The 24,442-nt window shown below is 42.0% G+C and overlaps 1 protein-coding gene across 2 annotated transcripts in view; it reads left to right on the top strand.

Moving 5' to 3' along the window:
• Positions 1-227: 227 nt before the first annotated feature.
• BDNF (brain derived neurotrophic factor) overlaps positions 228-24,442 on the top strand; it is a 57,544-nt gene continuing 33,329 nt past the window's right edge. The window contains exon 1 of one of the 2 annotated variants that reach the window (XM_070735343.1): positions 228-422. The gene's annotated coding sequence lies outside the window, so the exon portion shown is untranslated. Of the gene's footprint in view, positions 423-1,626; positions 1,694-24,442 lie in introns of those variants that run through there. The other variant, XM_070735354.1, reaches the window with a different exon arrangement.

The raw sequence follows: 24,442 nt of genomic DNA, 5'->3' as shown, positions 1-24,442 counted from the left end.
GGCTCTGAGCGAGCGGGCGCGGAAGCTCTGCCCTCCCGAGCGCGATCACACGGAGCTACTCCACGTGGGGGGAGGACGCCACTATGACTTCCACCACCTCCACCACCACGCAATTTCCACTATCAATAATTTAATCGGCGTTTGCGGCAGAACAGGCGGGGTTGGGGGGGGCAAGCGAGGAAGGCGAGGGATGAGGACGCCCCGCGAAAGAGGTTTTTGGGCAAGAAGGCGGGGAGGTTCGATCCCCAACCCATCCATTCTTCGGCTGGTTTTTCAATGCTGGTTTTCTTTCCCAACCAACTCCACCGCCCAAGCCGGAGGTTGCCACCCAGGCGTCTCCCATGCCGGCTCTCGGCGCTGCCTTTCGCGGCTAGGCGCCTAAAAACAAAAATAAAAGAGGGGAAAGAGCGAGCGAGCGCAAGGTGAGTTTTGTTTAGGAGGTTCCATTCTCCCTAAGTGGTTTTTGTTTATTATGTCTGCGAGAAACTCGGCCGAGGGGTGGGGAGGACCTGCGCGCGTTTTGTGCCCGCTGCGTGTTCCCTTCGCAAGCGACTCGTAACGTTATCCGAAGCCTTCATGAATAAACCATGGCTCGTGATTATCTTGATTGCATTCTTAATAGGGCAGACGACGGAGAGGTCAGCCGGGCAGCTATGTTTCAATGGATCTGGCTTGTTTAATGTACTAACGAGGAGGAAACTAATCTTCTCCGGCTTTAAGAGATTGCTTAGCGTTTCGAGTCGCCACCCACCCCTCCATTCCCCCGTCCCGGAATCCGGAGTTCGCAACTTTGGAAACCACGAGCAAAACCAAAAAACTTTGTTTAGGGCTTCCTTGTTTTTCCTGCTCCGATTTTTCCGCTGGCACCCAAGTTGTTCCGCTTGCTCCCCGCCCTTTGGTCAGCCCGGCAGGATTCGCATTGGGGTCTCGCTGCCTTCTTACCACGCTGAAATCTTGGGGGGGGGGACATGGGGGAGAGAATGCAAACAGAACTTAGCGCTGATGCCTTTCTGCCTCCCTTCCCACCCACTCCGGTCCCCGCGGTAAATTTAATTTCTTGATCGTAGAGGAAAGAGGAGCGAGGGCCAGGATGGAGAGAAAGTTGGATCCGGACGCAAGTGCGAGTTATTTACCCGGCGTCTCTGGGAGGCCTCCCTTGGGAGGGGTTGGGCCGATCTAGGCAAGGGAGCGGACGAAATAAAAAAAAAAACAGCAACCCAAGTTTCCAAGAAGCGTTGCAAAACGCTGAGTTGCGGCGGACTGGGTTCGGGGGGGGGGGGGGGGGGAAAGCAAGCAGCGCGGTTCTGGATCCGGCGCTGGTGCCCGTTTTGGAAGCCGCTTTGACCAACAGCAACCCAAAGGGAGATCTTAAATAATTCCTGAGTGAGAGGAAGCCAAAGGAGGGGGCGGTGGTGTTGTGGGGGGCACAGCCAGGCTCCTACGACAGCCGGCGGGGGGGGGATGTGGGGGAGAGAGAGAGAGAAAGGGGGGGGAAAGGGAGAGAAAGAGATCAGAGGCTCCCAACGACTCCGTTGCTGCCTCCCACCCTTCATAAAGCTTTGATGAGACATTTGAGCCGCTCGCCTCCTCCGGTGTTCCTGGAGCTGCAGGAGGCGGCCGGAGGGACTGGACGGCTGGGAGACGATGTGACTCTCCGGAGGGGACCCCGAGCAGGCTTTGTGTGGACGGCAAGGTAAGGGGGGCGGGCGAGGCGCGGAGAAGTTGACTCCCAACAGACCCTCCTGTGTTGAGGGGTGGTGGTGGTTTGGAATCAGGCAGCCCGGCAGCCCTCTTGGGAGGGTTGAGACGGCGCGGCTGCCCGAGCCAGAGAGGCCCAAGGGGTTGGGGAGGGAGGGGGAAAAGAGGGAGGAGGAGAAAGCCAGGCCCCGCCGGGAAGTAAAAACTTCTCCGTCGGTGCGAGGCTGAGCCCCGGCAGGGCGGTCGGTCCGAGGATTCAGTTGGCATAGGCTGCCCGGGGCGCGGGGCGATCTCTTTCCCCCACCTCCGGTCGGAGGAAGGAAAGAAAGCAGGCTCGTTGACTTGGGGGATCTTCCCTTCCAGGTAAGGAAGCTCTGGAGCGGGCAGAAAGGGAAGCCGCCGCCGCCCCCTCCTCCGCCAGCATTCCGCCAAGGTTGGTGGGCAACTCGGTCGCCGCCTTTTTTTTATTTTTTATTTTATTTTCCCTACCCTGCCAGGCGCTCGTAGGTAGTCAAAGTTGGCTCTTCTATGACATGTGGACTTCAACTCCCAGAATTCCTGAGCTAGCATGACTGGCTCGAGAATTCTGGGAGTTGAAGTCCACAAGTCATAGAAGAACCCACTTTGACTACCCCGGGTCTGGGCACCTGCTTAGCAGGCGCCCCCTGCGCTTGGCAGCCTCCCTTGCCGCCTTTGTCCAGCCTGTTGGGCTCTCTCGCCCTCTCTGGCTCCGCTCGTCCTCTTCGCAACTTTCTCAGCTGGACCTTCCCGCGCGCTTTCTCCCTCAGAGACGGCGTCCCCTTCAACCTGGATGCCGGGGCTGTTGGGCGCTCCTTGTCTGAGGAGAGCACTTCGGCCGGGAAAGAAGCGCGAGCGCGGGGAGTTGCGGTGTGGGAAGAGGTAGCAAGAAAGCGGGGTCCTTTGCGTGGCCGGCGACCACCTGACCGGGTTTATGCCGCTCTCGTTTGTGAGTCGCCGCCCGTGACGGTCGCGGGGCTACGTATTACGGCTCGAGGAGAGACTGAGGAGCCCACCACCAACCAGATCTTTACGCGCCGGATCGGTAGCCGGAGTTTTGTTTTGGGTTTTTTGGGCTGCGACTTTTGTTTTCGTTGGGGAAGGACGCCCTCTGCTGGCCCGGAGTGGAGGTGCAAGGAAAGTCCCCCTTCTGCCCCGTGTTTTGAGTTTGAGTTCGCTCCCTTGTGCCCAACACCACCATCACCTGTTCGCTTTCAGAGATTTAAGCCACTTTCAGATCTGGGATAAAAATCCCTACTTCCATTTTTGGTAATGTCTGCTGGATTGGGTACATTGGAAGAGGATTTCTGGGCTTTAAGGCAGAGGTTTTCAACCTTGGCAAATTTAAGCCTGGTGGACTTCAATTCCCAGAATTCCCCAGCCAGCTTTGCTGGCTGGCGAATTCTGGGAGTTGGAGTCCGCCAGGCTTAAATTTGCCAAGTTTGGAAACCCCTGCTTTAAGGTAACCCTCCCATCGTCCCCTCCAAATAAAACCCCATACACATCAGCGCCAGGTGAAACAAAGCAGGCAGGCTCTTATTCTAGACTATTTTTCTGAAAGGCAATCCCTTTCCATTAGTAGAAGACATTTACATTTATCTGAACAAGAATGCAGGTTTCCAACCTCTCCAGGGGCTGGAATGCATGTTAGCCAATAATGCGTTTAACACAGATCGAATAGAAATTGGGCTGAAAATGAGGAAGAAATAAATTCAGATGTTTGGGACTTTGGTCGATCTTCAATCCAAGAGCCAACCAATGACAAGTTGGGGTGGGAAGATGGGTTGGTGAAGCCTTGGAGGTACTGTTATTCTGAATCCCAAGCCATCCCTACCCTGGAGCCTTAGGTATGTTTGGGTGAACCCTGCCATTCCCAACTAACAAGGCCAACTGGAGAGTATTGTGAAGAAAATGAGCTGAAAAAGTCTGCTTGTATACTTTTCACATGGTGATAGATTTTTCTTGTGATATTTTGATAAGAAGACTAGACTTTTAAAAGTTATATTCCATTTTTTATAACTATTTTAAGTGAACTTCCATGCTTAGAAGCAATATATCTTTGAGCACCAACTGTTTGCAAAAAACCCTAGGAAGCCTGCCACCAATTGTAGCTCACTTCTTAACTTCCAAAGACTTTGAATAGGTTGGGCACTTTTTGGTGGCACAAAACTCTATAGATTGTAATCAACTAGACTAAGATGCGTTGTGCATTTAAATCGAATGGAAGTTGGTGAACTTTGCTTGAAAACAAGGCAATTTCCATGGATGATTTATCTTTTCTTCAGAACTGGCAATGGAACTTCAGATGCCTTCCAACATGGATTCAGAACCTGAAGAATTCACATATAGTACGAACACAGCAATCATGAAAACGTTTCCTTCATTTTTCTCTCTGTGTATGTGTTTTTCTTTTTTAATGGATCTGGACAATGTGAAATCCTTATGGTGTGAGAAGAGGGTTGTTTAGTAGCAGCAATAGGCATGGCTAACCACATAGGTATGATACACTGCCAAAGGTTATAAATGGAATGCAATAGGAAACAATATTTTTGGCTACAGTGTAGAATTATGCATCTACTCTACCCAGTGAGGCTCAGTAAGTAAATGGAAAGATACACTTGTTGAAACGTAACCTTTCCTGGAATTTCAGGCATGCCAGTTACCATAGCTGAAATTCCAGGGCCATAAAGTTATTTGTCATTTTGGTCCACTTTGCTAGATGGAAGAGTATGTAAAAATGCTTTCAGCAAATTATTAAGTGCTTATGGAGGGTGTGATGATAAAAACATCCACTGCCTTATCTTTGACGTTGTTGGGTTGTTTATTGCTTCCACTCAAGATAAGAAGAAGTATTCATTTTGTTTTATCCAATAATCCTCTTTGTGTACAGGGTTTTCCTGAGTGGTCTCTATAAATCTTCAATGGTGCTTTCTCTTTTGGAATTGGGCATGAAAAAGAGAGGATGGCCACAGATTAGTCTCTATTTGCTACCGGAAAACAGAACTTCAAAACACTCAGTGTGGCGTCCTTTCAAACCTTTTTCGGATGTCTTCCTCTGATTCATTTCATTTGTGGGTTCTTACTAATGGGCACTTACTATCAGAAGTTAGATCTGCATTCCTTTTTCCCATAATATAATTTCAATCCCATTGGAGGATTGTGCCATTCTAGCTACTTGAGAATCAGGTTGCTCAACTAGGCTGTCCTGAACACACAATATACAAACATCCATTGGCTTGAAGTTAAGCTTTCCTCATATAGAGTGAAATTGCTTGTTGCATAAGCAATTTCTTAACCACAGCCACATGCTTCTTGTACCTGGATACTAAGTCACACTACGTAAAAGTGGATGGTAATATTTGTAAATGCAGCCTAGATTCATATTTGTTTGATTAAGGGCTGGTAGCAATGAATCCTCCTCAGGTTTTGAGTACTTACTGCTCTGTAACTAACGAAGCATAAGACCAGTAAGACTTGCAAAATAAAGTTATGTGGTGCCAGTTTAGAATATTTTGGGGTGGGGAAAAACAGGGGCGGAAGATGTGTGATCCTCAGTGCACCTACAGTAGGCATACTTCAAATACTTCGAGTACTGCAGGTAGTCCTTAACTTATAACAGTTTGCTTAATGACCATTTGAAATTAACAATGGCACTGAAAAAAGAGTGACTTATGACCGTTTTCCACACTTATGGCCATTGCAGCATCCCCCTGGCCATGTGATCAAAATTCAGAGGCTTAGCAACTAACTTGTATTTGTGATGTTTGCAGTATCATCTGATACCCTTTTTATGATCTTCGGATAAGCAAAGTCAATGGGGAGATCATATTTAATTTAACATCCATGTTACTAGCTTAATAACTGTAGTGATTCACTTAACAACTGGGGGAATTTACAGGGTTTTAAATTGAGGCAACTGTCACTGCTTAGCAACAGGAATAGAAAGAGAAATTTTGGGCTCCATTGTGGACTACAGATAGTACTTGACTTACAACAATTCATTTAGTGACTGTTCAAAGACACTAAAATGGCATTGAAAACAGTGGCCTCTACGACCGTTTTTCACACTTTTGATGGTTGCAGCATCCCCGCGATCATGTGATTTAATTTCGGGTACTTGACAGCTGGTTCATAGTTACGACAGTTGCGGTCTCATGTGGTCATGTGAATCCCCTTTTGCATCCTTCTGACAAGCAAAGTCAATTGGGGAATCCAGATTCACTTAACATGTTGCCAACTAAACAGCTTCAGTCATTCTCTTAAAGTCATAAAACAGAGCAAAATTCACTCAACAATTTTTTCACTTAGCAAGCTAAGTTTTGGACTCAATTATGATTGTGGTTGAAGGATTACCTGTACCTGTACCTGTACCTTAGGTATGACCAAAATAAATAATTAATGTTGCAGAATGTGTGCATTGTTTTAAACTTACAGCTTTTCCTTGCTTTTATATGAATACAGTCTTTTTTCTAATTATGATGGTATAAGCAGGGATGATGAACCTTTTTTAGCTCGGGCGCCAAAAAGGGCATGTATGTGCAACAGCGCACATAATGCAATGCCCTCCCCTGCCACATGTGCACACAAATCCCCCCCATGCAGTGTCCCCACAAGCATGCACACAGGCCTCATGGAAGCCTCCGGACTTCCAGTTGGCCAGTTCGGGCGTTTTTCACCCTCCCCAAGCTTGAGGATAGCCTGTGGATGACAAAAACCCAGGCCCAACGGGCTTACCAAAACAAACTTCCGGTAGGCCCGTTGAGCCCATTTTTCACCATACACAGGCTCTGAAGGCTTTCCTGAAGCCTGAGGCAGGCAAAAACAGCCTCTCCCTGCCCTCCGGAAGGCCAAAAATCAGATAGCCAACATGCACATGTGCTCTGGAGCGGATTAAAGGCAGTGCCTCGTGTGCCCTCAGATATGGCTCCGAGTGCCACAAGTTCACCATCACAGGTATAAGCCTTATAGGACAATCACATATTGCTGTATCTCAGAATGTTTACAACTGCAATGTAAGATTCATTGGTATTGTTTTCCCCATCTGCCAGTGTTTCAGTTGAGGCTTGTAAAGGCTTTTATTAAAGTAATGGTTGACATTGAACTTTAACAAAGTGGTAATACTAATGCTAAGGGCTTTTACTCAGAAGTAAATCTCATGTTGCATGGAGATTACTCCAGAAATAAGATGCCTTAGGACAGTGATGGCAAACCTATGGCACGGGTGCCACAGGTGGCATGCAGAGCCATATCTGCTGGCACGCGAGCCGTAGACCTAGCTCAGCTTCAACATACGTGTGCCAGCCAGCTCATTTTTGGCTTGCACAGAGGCTCAGGGAGGGTGTTTTTGGCTTCCAGGAAGCCTCTGGGTGGGATGGGCGGGCGTTTGGAGCCTTTGGAGCCTAGGAAGTATGAAACACAAGCCTACTGGGTCCATCAGAAGTTGAGAAACAGGCCCTTTCCAGCCTCCAGAGGGCCTTTGAGGGGGCGAGGAAAGCTGTTTCCGTCCTCCTGGGGCATTGAATTATGGGTGTGGGCACACTCACGACAGCGTGCACACACGCTCTTTCGGGACCTGAGGAAAAAAAGGTTCGCCATCACTGCCTTAGGACTATTGCTAGAGATATTGTTTATGATAGGTCCTTTTGAATTTTGATCAAAGCCATTGGATCTTACTTCCGAGTAGATTTATTTTGGAATCTGGTATAAATAACCTAGATGCAGAGCTTTTGAAAACATTACTTAGTGATTGTTTCTGGATGTCCAAATTACGAATGAAATGTTTGGCAGCTTTGTTGCACACTATTGATTGCTCAATTTCTTCAATTTTTTATAAGAGAGCAACGTGTTACAACCATGTATATTCTTTTTTCCCAGAATTGCCATTAGCATCTTGCCTTGAACATTAACAGGTTTTTTTCCGAAAGTCTTTTTAAAATTTTGTTTGATATACATTTTTTTGAGGTTATTGCCATTTTGGGATCGATAACGATTACTTATTTATACTTCTAGTAACTGAGTTTTAATGTATGCAAAGAAGCTATCCTGATAGATAGCAAGTAGCAAGTACCTGTGTTATCTTTAATTTATGGGTTGATAAAAATATTTAGAAATCGAACCAGTATGATATTTATAAATCCATGCACACACCAAGGCAATGGCTCAGCTATATTGCCAGACTAAAAGAAGAAGAGGAAGCACTCTTACAAATGACAGTTACCCAGATAAGCCACCCAACGAAATGAAGCTCATTGAGTTACTGTATAGCAGCATCAATGAGAACCTTTCAATGCATTCTGTCTGTAACTTCAAGGCAGCAAACATTTGCCTTAAGCTCTTCCACTATGATAATTATGCCAAAGTCTTTTTTTTAAGCCCAATTGAAAAAGGTAGGGATGACCTATATGAACCTGAAACATTGTTTGTTTTCAAACATAGCTCATTTCCTTAAAAAATAAAGATTATCTTTCCACACTTCAAATGCTAAAGGTGATAATATATTAACTGTACCTTAGATTTGATGTTGATTTCCTCTTTTTTAAGAATAAGATGTTTGATTGGCATTTTTACCAATTCAATTTTAAATTCATGTTTTTTGTTGCTATTAGGTTTGCAATTGAATAATTCTGCTTAGCCTTGACATAAAGACATTGTTCAAAGATTACTAGTGCCTCAGTTTATTCCAGTTGTGCCGTACAATGTGTATAGACATATATATGTACCATTCAATCCTACACACATGGTATATACTTGCCATATGCTAAATAAGCAAATAAATTGTATATACTGTATATATAGTGTGTATATCTCCAGAATCACTTTTAATGGGACAGACAGCTATATAAATTGGATGGATGAATGAATGAATGAAAATGGAATGAATGAATGAATGAATGAATGAATATTTTACTACTATAACATTCAGTTTATTCCAAATCCCATATGTATGCAACATGATAAAAAGAATTATAGGGCAATTGAAAAGATACTAGATAATATCAATTTGGCAACCAGCAATCTTTACTATATAGTGGTATCTAATGTAATGTAATGTAAAGATTGTATTGTGCCTTTGCTGCTTTATACCATCTTTACCTGTCACAAACATCTTGTTTAGTCTTCTGAAAGTCCTGATTTCTAACCACCCCTGCAAAATTGTTTGTGTGGTGGTGGGGGGTCTTCCTCAGTTGGACCACAGATGACATTTGATTCCAGGGATCTGCCCTGTAGTTGCTCTTACCTTGGGGGCACTGCCTGTCACACCATAACTTCCAAATCAGTTTCAATTACTTCTCTAACTCAAGGGAAAGCCTTTAAACTTACTACTGCTGTGAAAAGAAAGCTTTGTAGGCTTCTTACTGTATAGGCATTTGTTAATTTTTTTTAAAAAAAAATCAATCCTTTTGCATACATTCTATTCTGATTCATGAATAGGAATGCTTTACAAGCCATCAAGCAATGGACACAAATAGAAACATAGAATATGTTTCTAGAAAATACCTGCAGCAAACAGAGAAGAAGTTCTGGAGACCTCACCTACAAAAAGATATTGATAAAATTGAACGGGTCCAAAGGCAGGCTACAAAAATGGTGGAAGGTCTTAAGCATAAAACGTATCAGGAAAGACTTCATGAACTCAATCTGTATAGTCTGAAGGACAGAAAGGAAAGAGGGGACATGATCGAAACATTTAAATATGTTAAAGGGTTAAATAAGGTTCAGGAGAGAAGTGTTTTCAATAGGAAAGTGAACACAATAACAAGGGGGCACAATCTAAGGTTAGTTGGGGGAAAGATTAGAAGTAACGTGAGAAAATATTATTTCTCTGAAAGAGTAGTAGATGCTTGGAACAAACTTCCAGCAGACGTGGTTGGTAAATCCACAGTAACTGATTTTAAACATGCCTGGGATAAACATATATCCATCCTAAGACAAAATACAAGAAATAGTATAAGGGCAGACTAGATGGACCATGAGGTCTTTTTCTGCCGTCAATCTATGTTTCTATGCTTCTAAGTGAGAAGAGAGAAAGTTGGTTAGTTGCTCTTTCTGTGAAGGAAGTCTGCTAATTCATAAAATGCTGGGAATTCTAGAAGATATATTAAAGTCACAGATTTGCAAGTCTGAAACAAAAATGTGCTCTAACAGGCTGGCGTAGGTTAAGCAATGTTTGTCTGAAGGTGCCTTCTGTATGTTCCAGAGTTTACAGAGCATATGGATGAAAGTATGGTGGGGAAAATGTGTGATGCCTTTAAATCAGGCTGGGCATAATTTACAGATGGAGTGACTGGTGGTGTGCTAGGGTTCATCATCTGGATCATCTACAACGACCAAGGAAAAGGCTTATATTCTGGAGAAAAGTGTAGAAGCATCTGGCTCTTGTTCACTCAGTTTGAATTTTGGAGTGTTCTTCGATTCGTTGTTGCACTCCAGACTTTGAGCCATATTGATGGCCAGGAGACCAATTTTCATCCATTCCCTTATCCAACAAAGGAAGTCTGTCAATCCAGTTGTCATAATTTGTTTTGGGTCTTCCCCCCCTCTTACTTAGATCTACTTGTTACACTCGATACAAGGGAAATTGAAAATATTGCTATGTAAAGATGGTATGCCTTAGAAAAGGCATGAAAGATATTTTTAATTTTGAGATGATAAAATTAAGGTGTAAGAAATATGCATTCAGGATTTTTACCATTTATAAAACACTGGTCAATAGGCACTGGAACATGTTAGCTACATACTGTAGTAGCACTGTAATACTTAGAAACCTGTTCTACTTCAGAACAGAGAAAAATCACATGACAGTAACTGTGTGTATTTACTTTTGTACCTGTTATGTGTATGTAGCTGTGTATGATAGAAAAAGAGAGGAAGTTAAATGGGAAACAGACATATATGGATCTCTCCACATTATCTATATATTGTGATTTAAATGATCAAGGATCAAGTCAAAGAGAGGAGCAAATACTGTGATATGAATAATCCTTAATTGTTCTTTACCTATCTTACCCTGTCATGTGTTAACTGTGAATTGTGTTTCAGGGTTTTTGGTAAATTCAGTGCAGTTTCCAGAAGGGAGATAACTACTTCTCCACGTATGGTGAACCAATTATGAAAATAAGTCATAAAACAACTATATTGAACCCTCCCCTCAAAAGGAATCCTTGAAAGAGGTATAGAATGATGATTGGTCCACAAGTACTAACTCTCACCTATTCCAATTGGCTGTCGCTGAGGCAACTGTTATCGCTGTGTTGAAGGATGTCCAGTTACTTACTCATTCTCATGAGTATGAAGGATGGAATTTCAGTGCTTGGAATGTAATAACAACTTTATCTACATAAACATAATTCTCTCACTTATCCTCCCACACAGAGACTTTCTGTTTCAATGAGAATAACTTCCAAGGTAGATTTGGGCAGAGGAAACGAATAGAGGATTACCCAGTGAACTTTGTAATGGAATGGGAATTTTAAGAATTGTTATTCCACTTCTGTAATGATTTTATATGAAATACAGTTTTGTCATTTATCTGAAAACATATACTTGTTTAAGACACACATCCCATTGTCCAAAAAAATATCAACATGTACAGAACACCTATTCTGTTTCGTATTTGCCCACGTCCTTGCCCTAAACTGCCTGCCTCTTACATTATAGCTGTTCCTGATAAGAAAGATTAGAGGGCTACAATTCTCTCAAGCATTCTGTTTTACTCAGGATAGCAGATAAAACCCACTACTTAACTTCCAATATGAGGCAATTGAAAAAGAGCTGTTCCCTATTGTTTATTTAATGAAAGGAGATAAAAAGAAAGACCTTTCTTTGAAACTCAACAACATGGAACAATTTTCCCTCTGTCGTACTGCCACTTAGTGTTCAACTTCACTGAATCACAGCTGGAAAGCCCATTTTAAAAAATTGCACTCACTGTTAGAGCCCTATTATTCTTGTTAACCAGGAGGATGTCATCATTCAGAAGCTGTAAATTGTGGATGGCATAATAAGTCAAAAGATTTAGAAGATTTAGACATTTTATTCTATACCGGATTACTTAATAGAAGACAAAAGGCGAGTGGAACGGGACGAGTCCAGTTGTTGCATACGTTTAATGTTGTATATGTAGCTTTAATGGTAGTTTGATATGACAATATTTTTCAAAAAAAAAAATCTGAAAATTAGATCACTTACAATTTTAGTAGTGACCTAATTTAATAGCCAGTGTTTTGGATTTAAGATTACAATATTATACTAGTCCTATACAAAATGAAGACTTAGGAAAAAGTTGTGTTTTGTGTTTACCTAGGAGTTGGCATGCTAAGATCTTGTAGATCTTTTTTGTTCTGCTCATTTGCTATAAAAACCAACATCTTACATTAGAAAAGTAAAACGTTTCAGTAGTTGAAAAAGGAGAATTAGGTTATGATTGTTTCCCATAACTACCCATATAGTTAGCTCCATGACTAGAAGCAACTTTTTGCTTCAGTGCCAGGAACTAAAATTGAAGTGAGAAAACTATACCTTAGAACAGGGGTATCAAGCTCAAGGCCTGGGGGGCCAGATCTGGCCCATGGGGTGCTTAGATCCGGTCCGTGTGGCCACCCTGGAAACAGTGAGGGTCCGGCCCGCAGTGCCTCTGCCAGCGAAACTGGGCTCCTGAGCTTTGTTTCTGGCTGCAATAGCTTCATGCTGTCTCTGCCATTAAGCCTCTGCTAGTGAAAACAGAGGTCCATTTTCGCTGGCAGAGAGTTGCAGGAAGCCTTCACAGCCAGAAATGGAGCTTGGGAGCCTATTTTAGCTGGTAGAGTGCTCGGGCTGCCCTAGGCACCCCCCGGCATGAGTGACATCGACCAGGCCATGGCCACTCTGGCCACACACACCCCAGCCCCCCAAAGTCAAACACAACCCTGATGCGTCCCTCAATGAAATTGAGTTTAGCACCTTAGAACAATTATCATTATTTGGTTAAGCTGCTTTCTTGGGACCGAGCTAAACCAGATGTTATTAGCATGGGACCATATTATTTCTGGGACCGCCTCCTGCCCCACGAATCCCAGCAACTGATTAGGTCCCACAGAGTTGGCCTTCTACAGGTCCCATCAACTAGGCAATTTCACTTGGCGGGACCTAGGGAAAGAGCCCTCTGGAATCAGCTCCCCTGGAGATTCGTATTGTCCCTATCCCCTCACCTTTTGAAAGAGTTTATAGACTCACCTACGCCGCCAAGCTTGGGGTTATTAGATTCTGTCTCCAGCCAATGAATGTATAATGAGTTTGTATGAATGGATATGTTTGCATTTTAATAACTTTTTTAGTTTTTAAATGTAATTGTTTTAAATGTAATTTTTAATTCAAATTAATTGTATCCTGATGTATACTATTTTTTATATGTTGTAAGCCACCCCGAGTCCTCAGAGAGGGGAGGCATATAAATCTAATTAATAATAATAATAATAATAATAATAATAATAATAATAATAAATAATTAGAACAGAAAGTAAAAACCATCTTTAGTAATTGTAAAGCTCATTGTTGTTTAAAGTGAATGCCTCTTTAATATCTACAGATGTTTTTATACCTTGATTTATGATTGCATTAAAAATGTGCTTTGTATACTATGCAGTATGATGATTGCTATTTAAGCGGATATATCCTTTTAAATAGGTTAATTACTAACCTGCATTGACTTGTTTTCATATAACTGTTACGAGCACTCATACCCGTTCCCCACTGTAGGGCTGTAGTTTAATGGAACAACTTTCATTGCTAAGAGAGGTTCATATGCTGGCACGCTCTGCCTTTCTCAAGACTGAACTCTTTCTTGGAGTGTTTTGTTCTGAATAACTGAGCTCTGGCTTAGGAAGAACAAATTCCCTTTGTATGTCCCTGAGACAAGGGGTACTGAAATAATATGCCCTTTGCATTTTGCCCTTGGGACAAACTATACAATGCTCTCTATGCAGTAAGGCAATGTAGTATGCCAGTTTCAGTATTATTTTTAATAAAAGGTAGCTTTTGACTGGTGGAACAGCATGTAATGTGTAGTTTGCCCTTTATTAATAAGCCTTCGAAAGTCTTAAAAATGCTTCCAGAATGATAAAACAGATAAATTTTAACTGCTAGTATTAAAGCCAATTGACCTCAGGCAAAGGCTGAGAGTTTTGTCAATTCACACTAATGGACTTGGTCATCAGCTTCTTTTGCTGGTGAACTTTACTAGTAGAGTATAGATCAGTAATGGTGAACCTATGGCATGGGTGCCACAGGTGGTACTTGGAACCATATCTGCTGGCACGTGAGCCGTTGCACTAGCTCAGCTCCAATGTGCATGTGTGTGCCGGCCAGTTGATTTTTGACTCACATATGGGCTCTGGGAGGGCATTTTTGGCTTCCAGAGAGCCTCCGGGGAGATAGGGAAGGACATTTTTTCCTTCCTCTAGCTCCAGGGAAGCCTTTGGAGCTTGGGGAGGGCAAAATATGAGCCTACTGGGCCCATCAGAAGTTAGGAAACAAGCCATTTCTGGCCTCCAGAGGGCCTCTGGGAGGTTGGGAAGGTGTTTTCATGCTACCCAGGCATTGAATTATGGGTATGGGCACTCACGAATGTGTGATAGGGCAAACGCATGCTCTTCCGGCACCCAAGGGGAAAAAGGTTCGCCAGTATAGATGGTGAACCTTTTTTGGTTCACATGCCAAAAGGGTGTGTGTGCGTGTGCTAGCATGCACATATCCATTCCCTCCCCCACACACATGTGCACTCCCCTGTGCTCAGGTGAGCAGCAGGCAGGACAGGGTGGAGCAGTGGAAATTTATTTCTTTATTGGATTTGTATCCCAACCCCCTCCAAGGACTCGGAATGGCTCACAACATAAATGTAGCTGTGTGCCCGGCTCCAGCTGACCATCCCACCCTCCCATCCTCCTTCCTCGGAAAGCGGCAGGGAGACCAGCACCAGCAGGAGTTGCAGGGGGCCCATTTCCTCCCCCATCTTTTCTCAACAGCTGATTGGCATCCATTTGCCTAGCTACCCAGCCTGAGGCGGGGGGCGACCCAGAAAGGAGAGTGTGGGAAACGCAAAGCAAATTGCCACCCCAGACACTGGTGAGGTTATAAGTCGAGGACTTAGTAGTTCACTTGAACGATAATGATCATTCAAGCCACTCCCACCTGGTCACATGGCCGGCAAGGCACTCCTACCCAGTCACATGACCATCAAGCCACACCCACAAAATAAGCCACACCCACAGTGTGGCAATAAAAAAATTGGCTGCCCATTACCGCCTGTGCTGCCCCTGCACGTGCGCACAATCAACCCTCCACCCTGTCCCCTCACTGAAGCCTGGGATGGTAAAAAACCGAGTAAACTGGAAGTTCAGAAACACAGACTTCCAATTTGCCCATTTGCTGATTTTCACACTCTGGAGCCTTCAGCGAAGCTTCCCTGGAGTGCAAAAGAATCCCAGCACAATGGGCAAAGCAGAGGTCTGTTGTTCCAAACTTCCAGTTTGCCTGTTGGGTGGTTTTTTGCACTCTGGAGCTTCCCAGAAGCCTCTGGAGGGGGGAACGGCCTTCCTCAAGGCCAAAAATAAGCTGGCTAGCACATGCATGCACACCAGAGCTGTGCCCTCCAATATGGCTCCGCATACCATCTGTGACATGCATGCCATAGGTTTGCCATCACGGATATAGACAGTCCTCGACTTACAACTTTTTTTTAATGATCATTTGAATAGGAATAGCACTTAGATTTATTTACTGCCTCACAGTGCTCTACAGCCCTCTCTAAGCAGTTTACAGAATCAGCATATTTCCCCCAACAATCTGGATCCTCATTTTACTGACCTCGGCTGGATGGAAAGCTGAGTCAACCTTGAGCCTGGTGAGATTCGAACTGCCAAATTGCAGGCAGCCAGCCAGCAGTCAGCAGAAGTAGCCTGCAGTACTGCACTCTAACCACTGTGCCACCGCGACTCTTAAGGCTCATAACTCTTGAAGTTACAACAGCACTGAAAAAAGTGACTTTGGACCATTTGTTACACTTACAATCGTTGCAGCATCCCGTGGTTATGTGATCAAAATTCAGACATATGGTAACTGGTTCGTATTTATGACGGTTGCATATTCCATGGAAGTGATCGCCTTTTGCAACTTTCTGACAAGCAAAATCAATGAGGGACGCCAGATTCACCAAAGAACCATGTTACTCATTTAAGAGCTGCTGGGATTTATTTAATAAATGTGTCAAGAAAGGTCGTAAAATGGAGCAAAACTCATGTAACAGCTGTCTTGCTCAGCAAGGGACATTTCTGGCTCAGTTGTGGTCATAAATCAAGGATGGATTGATTGATTGATTGATTGATTGATTGATTGATTGATTGATTGATTAGATTTGTATGCCGCCCTTCTCCGAAAACTTGGGGTGGTTCACAGGATTACCTAAATGGTGACATGTTGTTGGGACAAGTGAGATACCACCAAAACAATTTGGTACTCTCTTGTAGTCTTTGGTACTCTTTTAATCTTTGGTCAAGATGCACAGCAAAAATGTTGGAAAATTAAGTCAGCATTAAGGCCTTTGCAATATTAGCTCCTTATCCTATTTCTTGGCTCAGTTGTGATTTAATAGAGAGCATCTGACATCTATGGTTGGTTGCCCTGTTGTGGAGGACTGAATCAAACCATCAGGAAGAAAGGGGAATATCTCATTCATTTTGGAATTAATTGCAAAGAGGGGACTTTGAACAATCCAATCATTCTAAAAATGAACTGCGACTTTGCCCCCTATGGAACAATGTTCAGATTCTCAATGGTGAATTGATCAGGCATTTGATAAGCCCCTTACTTTACCATAAGTATTAACAATGATTGCTTCATGTCACCAAAGGAATTGGTGGATTCTCTAATGGAATACCATGCACTAAATCAGGAGCATAAGCATATAAAGTTTATGATCTAGTTTCCGTGTAGCCAAAATATATATTTGGCCCTATAAAGAACTAACAAAACAAAAGCAAGAAAAATCGTTATACTGGGTATGATTACTTTTAAAAACAGTAGTGACAAAAATGAAGTACTGTTATTGCTAAAACAGCCTTGTTTTTCCATTGCTTACATATTTCATACGAGACTATGTGGCAGAAAAGGATAATCTTTTGTTTAGAAGCAGAGCTAGTTGTTGTCATCACGAGGAGCTTAATTCAGCTATGAATTAAGTGCCAACAGTTATTTAACTTATTATTTATGTACTTTTTTTTAAAAAAAATGGAGATGCTAAGTCACAAATCATTTAAAGTAGTGAAATTTAAATTCTAGAGTTTAATGTTGCGTGTTCTCCTAAGCAGCTAAAACAACATATATAAGTTGTTAAACAGTACCATAAAAGCACTCTTTGGAACTATTTGATTTTCCTAGGAAATCCAATGCTTCAATAAACTTTAATTGCTGCAAATTATTGAGTTGGGATCAGAGGAAGTTAGTCATACTTTTATGACTAATTTGACCACTAATTTCAGTAGAACTAAAAAAACGTTATTATTTATCAGTAGGACTATACTCAAGATTTATTACATTGGATTTTACATTTAATCATATTGGAGAAAGCATTAGGTACAGACAGTATATAACTAATTGTAACTAAAATAGTTATAAAAATTGGATTTTTAAACCTACTTTAGCAAAAAGTAGTATTTTCTTTCTTCTATTTTATCTCCAAGGGACTTTTTTCAAGAGGCAACTGGACTTTCTGTTTTTCCTTGAAGATGCTTTGATTCATCCAAGAAGCTTCTTCAGTTCTTTTTGGATGAGAAGCAAAATGTTTTCAAGGAAATACAAAGAAACATAGCTTATTTGTTTAGTTTTGTTAGGTAGTATAATGCTCAATGCCATATCAGTTTAGTATTTAATGATCATATTGTAAAGATCCAAGTGGAACTGGGAGTTATATTATCGTTTGTTTATTTATTTTATCAAACCTGTGTTTTCATGATGCTGAATGTAAGAATTTACTATAAACCATCTGTTATAAATAAAAAAATATAAGAACCCACAGTCAAAGAAAAAAATAATATCCAAAACAAAAGCTACCAGTCAGGTTTCACCTGAAGCTAAGCCAAATATGCCTGTATTTGAATTATTTCCCCAAAATAGTGAAGAGTGCCAGAACAAAAAATTCCATGTCTCTACCCTTCCTATCTTTTAATGTTGGGGGAGGAAGATCTTTTTATGCACGTAAAATTATATAGGACTAGATGTCCTATTCAAAGCCAATTTGTAGGACAAATCTGATATATCTAATGAAGAATAGATTGTTGACTCTGGAGGAATAACTGTCCAAGCGATAAACACGATAACAAATTAGTTTTTATGTATCAGAAGAGTGTTTGAACATGGAATATTAGCTAGCCCAAATCTTTAAGACATACAGCATCCATGCTAAAAAAAAAGTCAATTAAAATACATAAAATGTCCATGCTAAGAGACAAGATTACAAATTCAACATAATGACCCATAATAATGCCTCAATAATTCATGCATTCATCCAGATACATAGATACTGCAAATCAATCTACAAATATGGTGTGAACGAGCACCATTTTGAATATTTGCCTGAAGGAAATCAAGATGGGTGTCAGCCCGATATTCATCGGGATCTTATTTTAAAGAGCAGTCATTGCCAATGAAAAGCAGTGTCTCTGCAGCTCAGCCATTCCATGGAGGTGGAGTTACATGTACTGGAATACCCTGATACATGTACTATAGAAGAAGATGGATCTGCTAGTATTCAGATGCTAAGCCACGTAGTAGAGGTCAAATGCAGTACATTGAATTACACCCAGAAGCTTATTGGAACCCAATGCATTGCTTGGAGCACAGGTGTAACATATTATCAGTGCCAAGTTTCAGTTAATAGGTGGCTTGCTGGATTTAGTATCAGCTGCAGCTTCCACAAGGTCTTCAGAGAGTGCCTCATGTAGAGCATATTGAAGTAGTCCAAGGTAATCATGATAAAAGTATGAGTTACTGTAGCAAGGTCTGCTCAAACCAGATAGAGCTGCAACTAGGGATGCCCAGTTTTGCTGTACTGGTAGCAGTGGCGGTTCTGCCCAGTTTTGCTGTACTGGTAGTGGTGGCTGCAGTGGTTTGGACAACTGGTAGCAGTGGCCTGGATGTCTCCATTTTCTTTTTTTAACCCTCTGCGCATGCACAAAGCATTCTGTGCATGCGCAGAGTGTGAAACAGAGCATGGGTGAAGCATGCACTTCCGAACGGGTAGGGAAGATAAGTAGATTTCACCACTGGTTAGGCAAACGGTTTCCTCAGCTAGCAGTTCAGCTAGAAGTAGCCATGAGTCTAGGAGTAAAGTCATAGATTTGCTCCTTTGTGGGTAGTGTTTGCCCATCAAGAGAAATTGTGGCTCTGACAGAGAATATTGATACACAAACAGCAAATCCATCTTGGTTTGTTTTTTTCTCCATTCAACCCAACAGTTTCTCCATTCAACCTATTCAACCCAACAGTTTCCATGTACTGTACTGGGTCAAGACATTAACAGCATGTTCCGTGTGGTTTAGAATACAACTGGCTACCACCAGAGTACAGATCATACTGTATCTAACTAATGGTTGGCCTTTCCTAAAAACTTCATGAATACCTTTTAAAATATATATGGGGAATCCCTGAAAGATCTGGGGTAAATTATTTTCATCTATGACTATTAACAGCCCCTTAGCAAGGAATAGAACCACTGTAGTCTGGTGATCCAACCTTCAACTCATTAGCAGAAATACCTTGATTGTCCATATTGAAGGACAAAAAGTATACTCCTTCCACTTGGGTCCCACTAAACATCTAGAACATGGGCACCCAACCTTTTGGCTTGCCTGGGCCATATTGAATTAGGATAAATAATCTTGGGCTGCATATACAGGGTGCTTTCAAAAAGTAATGCAATTATTTTTTATAAAAGTAATTTATTGAACAGATTTTTTTATAAAAGTAATTTATTGAACAGAACAAACACTTAAAATTCTTCAAAGTAAACATTTTTTTCCAGCGACTACCATGACCGATACGCACCCTGGAGGGCATCTTCGGAGACCTCTCGCAAGTTATTCATCACAGCTGATTGGATCTCTTCTATGGACAAAAAACGCACCTTGCCACAACGTGCTACAAGTCCACGAGTTCCTGGCCAAATACCAGGTGCCAACGCTGCCCCCCCTATAGTCCTGACGTCACCCCAGCAGACTTCTTTTTGTTCCCAGCCCTGACAGGAACCCATTTTTCGTCAATAGAAGAGATCCAATCAGCTGTGACGAAGACCTTGCGAGAGGTCCCTGAAGAAGCCTTCAAGGGTGCATACCAGTCATGGCAGTTGCTGAAAAAATGTGTAGAGGCCCAATGACAGTACTTTGAAGAATTTGAAGTGTTTGTGCAAATCTGTTCAATAAATTACTTTTTAAAAAAATAATTGCATTACTTTTGGAACGCACCCTGTACAATATATAATATAGTTTTATAATATAAAATCCCATAATAATGTTAAAGGTTTACAATATTGTGGGGCTGTGTTATTAGCCGCCCTGAGTCAGTTGAGAAGGGTGTCATAGAAATATGAATAGGTAGGTAGGTAGGTAGGCAGGCAGGCAAGCAAGCAAGCAAGCAAGCAAGCAAGCAAGCAAGCAAGCAAGCAAGTAAGCAAGTAAGTAAATAAGTAACCAACCAACCTGTCCTGGGCTGCATAAGACCCTAGGCCACAGATTGAACATGCCTGATATAGAGCAACCAATGCTGTTTCCATCTCGGGAACAAGTCTTTTATTTTGTTAGCCACTATTGCACAAATTAGCACTTTTCTATCATTTTGTGTTATCCTCAACATATGATTTCTTAATACATCTCTAGACAATTTGCCATTAGTGTTACATCAGGATTTGCTTGTGATACTACTTTAGTAGCATATCTTTTCCCTCCCAGTTTATCCTCATGCTTGCTATTAGTAATACATTTGGAACTAGCATCTGCTCTTATCTTTCAAGCTGCCTCATAAAGAAAGAAGAACTTTAGACAAGCCCATCAAAAATAATATGTCAGAGCAATTACATCACAAAGCACAACATGGCTATGTTTTTCTATAGTTGCTTGGTAATACAAGGAACTTTCCACACTTTCAGTGGAATCTAACATTCAAACATCAAAGACCTAATGTTGCGCATGAAACACTTATTTACATTTTTTTTACTTTCACCAAAAGAGATAGTATTTATAAATTAAATTTTCTGGGTGTCAAAGACCTAGATTTCATGGTGAAAGCACTATCAGTGCAAAAGCTTTTAAAGACCTTGCTTCCTATTTAAATAATTAAAAAGAAATATGTGAAAGGAAGCTTGGGAGGATGTTAAAGCAGAATTGCTCCTGTTATATTTATGATTGTTTCATATATGTCTTACTTATAGGCACCACACCTCATTCTCTCTCATATTTTACATTCTCCAGAACTCCTGCTCAGTGGAAAGTACAGAGTTTGCATTCTAATCCTTCTCAATCGCTTGATTTGTCATTGTGCTTTTTGCTCTATACTCTCTACACACAAATTTTGTTGCCCTGAAATTTGTTGCCACTTTCTCATTTACATAAGAACTTAGTAAGTTAATAAGATGAAAAAAGAGCTAAGGTTTATGTGCCTTTAAAAACCAATTCCCAGTGTCTTCAGGGTTAGAACAGGCCGTTTCAAGATCAATAATACTGAGCTTATTTTTTTTCTATTTTTATTAACTACAATTTAGTCTATAAATATGTTTACTAGTTTTTTGAACTCCTGGGGGTATGAGAAGAGAAGGATGGGGGTGAAGTGCCCATTTTTCATGAAGCATTTGAGTATGACTCCCCCTATCCCTGGCCTCAAGTGGAAATCTTTTATTTTGGAAACATATTTTTTTTTCCAAATGGACAAATGCTTATTATGTGGAACAGCAGTATAAAGACCTTTTACAGTCACAAAGTCTAAGCAACACCAAACAAATATAGTTGTGCTCATCCCCTTTGATATTCCCATGCTCTTCCATCACTAAGTCTAAGCCTTGTCAGTGAAACAATGCCTCATTGTTTCTTTTTTATTCTTGTTTCTGCTTCTTTTCTCTTTTCTTGTTGTTTCCACTGGAGTATTGCACCATGAATGCTGATGATACATCAATATGAATTCCAGATTTACCATGTTTATCCAAAAATAAGACCCTGAGTTATATTTTTATGAACGCCGAAATAAGTGCTTGGCCTTATTTTTGGGAAGGTCTTATTATTTTGGGGTACGTGGAGCAAGATGAGGCTCTTCTCGCCATCTTACCTGATTTCCGGTTCTGTCTCCCTAACCAAAGGAAATATCAGAGACTGGCTGTGCATGCCTTTAAATATTTTCAGGGAGGACTTATTTTTGGGAAGGCTTATTTTCGGGAGAGGGCTTATTTTCAGGGAAACACGGTATTTGTATTGTCTCTGGTCTCTTGAACTTTCTATCATGAAAAATAAAGGTCTCACATAATACAAAGAAAAACAAATCTTCACAACGAGATCAGAAACTGTTGTGGTATGGTAGAGCCTAGCAAATAGGCTGGTTAATAATCCAGATAATAGTCTTGACACACAAAGATATTGTTATGTCTGACAGTTAAAACAATCTATCCATCTGATTGGTTCCGAGCGGCCGCTGATTGGTCGAGACAAATGCCGCCAAAAAATAAATGGCTGTCTCAGTTTTCCCGCCGCTGTGAAAAAGTATAAATGTCAGCATGGGTTGTGGAGTTTCGGTAGTGTTAGTTACTGGTTATTGTTACAGCTCTTGTTCAATAAGCACAAGCTAAGCTACAACGGACTCAATGTAATTACTAACTTAACAGATATGTTATACATTCTACTCTCTACTATACTATTGTAATTGCATTGAATAGATTAAACAGAATCCGACTATGACAAATTTCAATGTACCAATTATTGATTTAAAAAAACATTGGGCTTTTTTAAGAAGCCACAGGTTTTGGAGGCAAAACTTTTAAAAGTAAACCTCTTACTCAGGGGCAGATACAGCCACTACCGTTGTGCTGCCCGTGGAGCTCATGGCCCCAGAGTGCACCTATGCACATCAGCATGAGATTCAACTTCTTTGCATGTGCCGGAAGCCAAATCTTGTGCGAAGACAAGTGTGAGTGTGAGATTTCGGTGATTTTTGCCAAATTTTTTGCTTTCGTGCATGTGCAGAAGCCAAATCTCTTACCGTAACACATGCACACCTCTACTTTTCTCTACTGGGGCTCCCCCCCCCCCATTCAGGTAGCAACCCAATACTGCTCTTACCTAAACAGCTAAAGCTAAGAATATAAATGCTGCCCTTACATGGGAAAAAAGATGGATAACCTTACTACAATTTCTGAAAGAGTTTTTCAGGCTGTGCAGTGCAACCAAGCAACCTATTTTCTAGCTGTCAGGGGTCTTTGAAATTGTATGGTTGGAATACAACCCTGAGCTACCAATGAATAGGGACATAATTTTCCACCAATTTCAGGCTAAGACAAATAAGAAAGAAACTTACCGTATTTTCCAGTGTATAAGACGCACAGGTATATAAGACACACTTAGATTTTAGAGGAGCAAAATAAGGGGAAAAGTATTCTGAACCAAATGGTGCAGTATTTTATTGTTTAATAAAATACCAGTGTAGCAGAATATTTTTTACAACCATGTACACTTTTTAAAACCATGTACACTTTTTAAAACCATGTACACTTTTTACAAACTTCAAACTTGACAACTTCAAGGACTACAAGCTTGTGGACTTCAACTCCCAGAATTCCTCCACCAGTCGTGCTACCTTAGGAATGGGAGTTAATTCAGCAGCTCTTCAGGCAGTTTGGGAGCAGGCTTTGTGCAGGAAGGGCAGCAGCGGTGGGAAGGGCTCACTCCAGGCAGCAACAATGGCAGCTTCTCATTAATCTGAATATTTAAATGTGCATGTATTTTACTGCTGCTGAAGGGAGGGCTCATTAGCACAGCAAGGGCAGCTTCTCAGTAATCTTAATATTTACTGAGTGCATCTGTTCTACTGCTGCTGAGGGGAGGGCTCGCTAGTAACAGGAAAAAACGGCTGATGAAGTATTTGCTCCTCTCTCTCCCCACTCTCCACTGAGTCAGCCATCCCTCTTTCCTTCCCACCTCCACCCCCCACCCCAAGAGATAGAAGCCGCTCCCTTCTGTGCAAACTTACCAATCACCTCCTGCAGTCCCTAGGAGTCCCGGCAAATGGGCCAGACGACGGCTTGAGATGTGGGAGCAGCAGCCGGGGGCAGACGTGAACGGGCAAATTGCTCTGCTCCTCCAGGATGCTGCTGGAACTTCTCACAAGTGGCGACTTCGATGTATAAGATGCACTGAGTTTTTGACACACTTTTTTTACGGTAAAAAGTGTTGTGGTTAGCTCTGGCCCAGCTCCTGCCCCAAGGAATGTGCAGGTGGACGTGGGGGAGACATCCACACGCCGCAGGCCTGTTTTGCTCCCGATGGAATCTGCCGATGAAGCCTCCTCTGACCAAGGAAGCATGAGTGACAGGGAAGAGGGGAGTTTGGCAGACAGCCCAGGAGGAGATCAATTATCTGTATCATCCTTGGATTCTGAACAAGAATTAATGACACATCCACACATGCGTAGAGTGATGAATAGGAGACAACAACTGAAGGATTGTTAC

Source organism: Erythrolamprus reginae, chromosome 1, assembly GCF_031021105.1.
Source record: "Erythrolamprus reginae isolate rEryReg1 chromosome 1, rEryReg1.hap1, whole genome shotgun sequence".
In the NCBI taxonomy this organism is placed as follows: Eukaryota; Metazoa; Chordata; class Lepidosauria; order Squamata; family Dipsadidae; genus Erythrolamprus; species Erythrolamprus reginae.
Note: the sequence above shows the minus strand (reverse complement) of the source record. Positions and strands in the feature narration are given on the sequence as shown.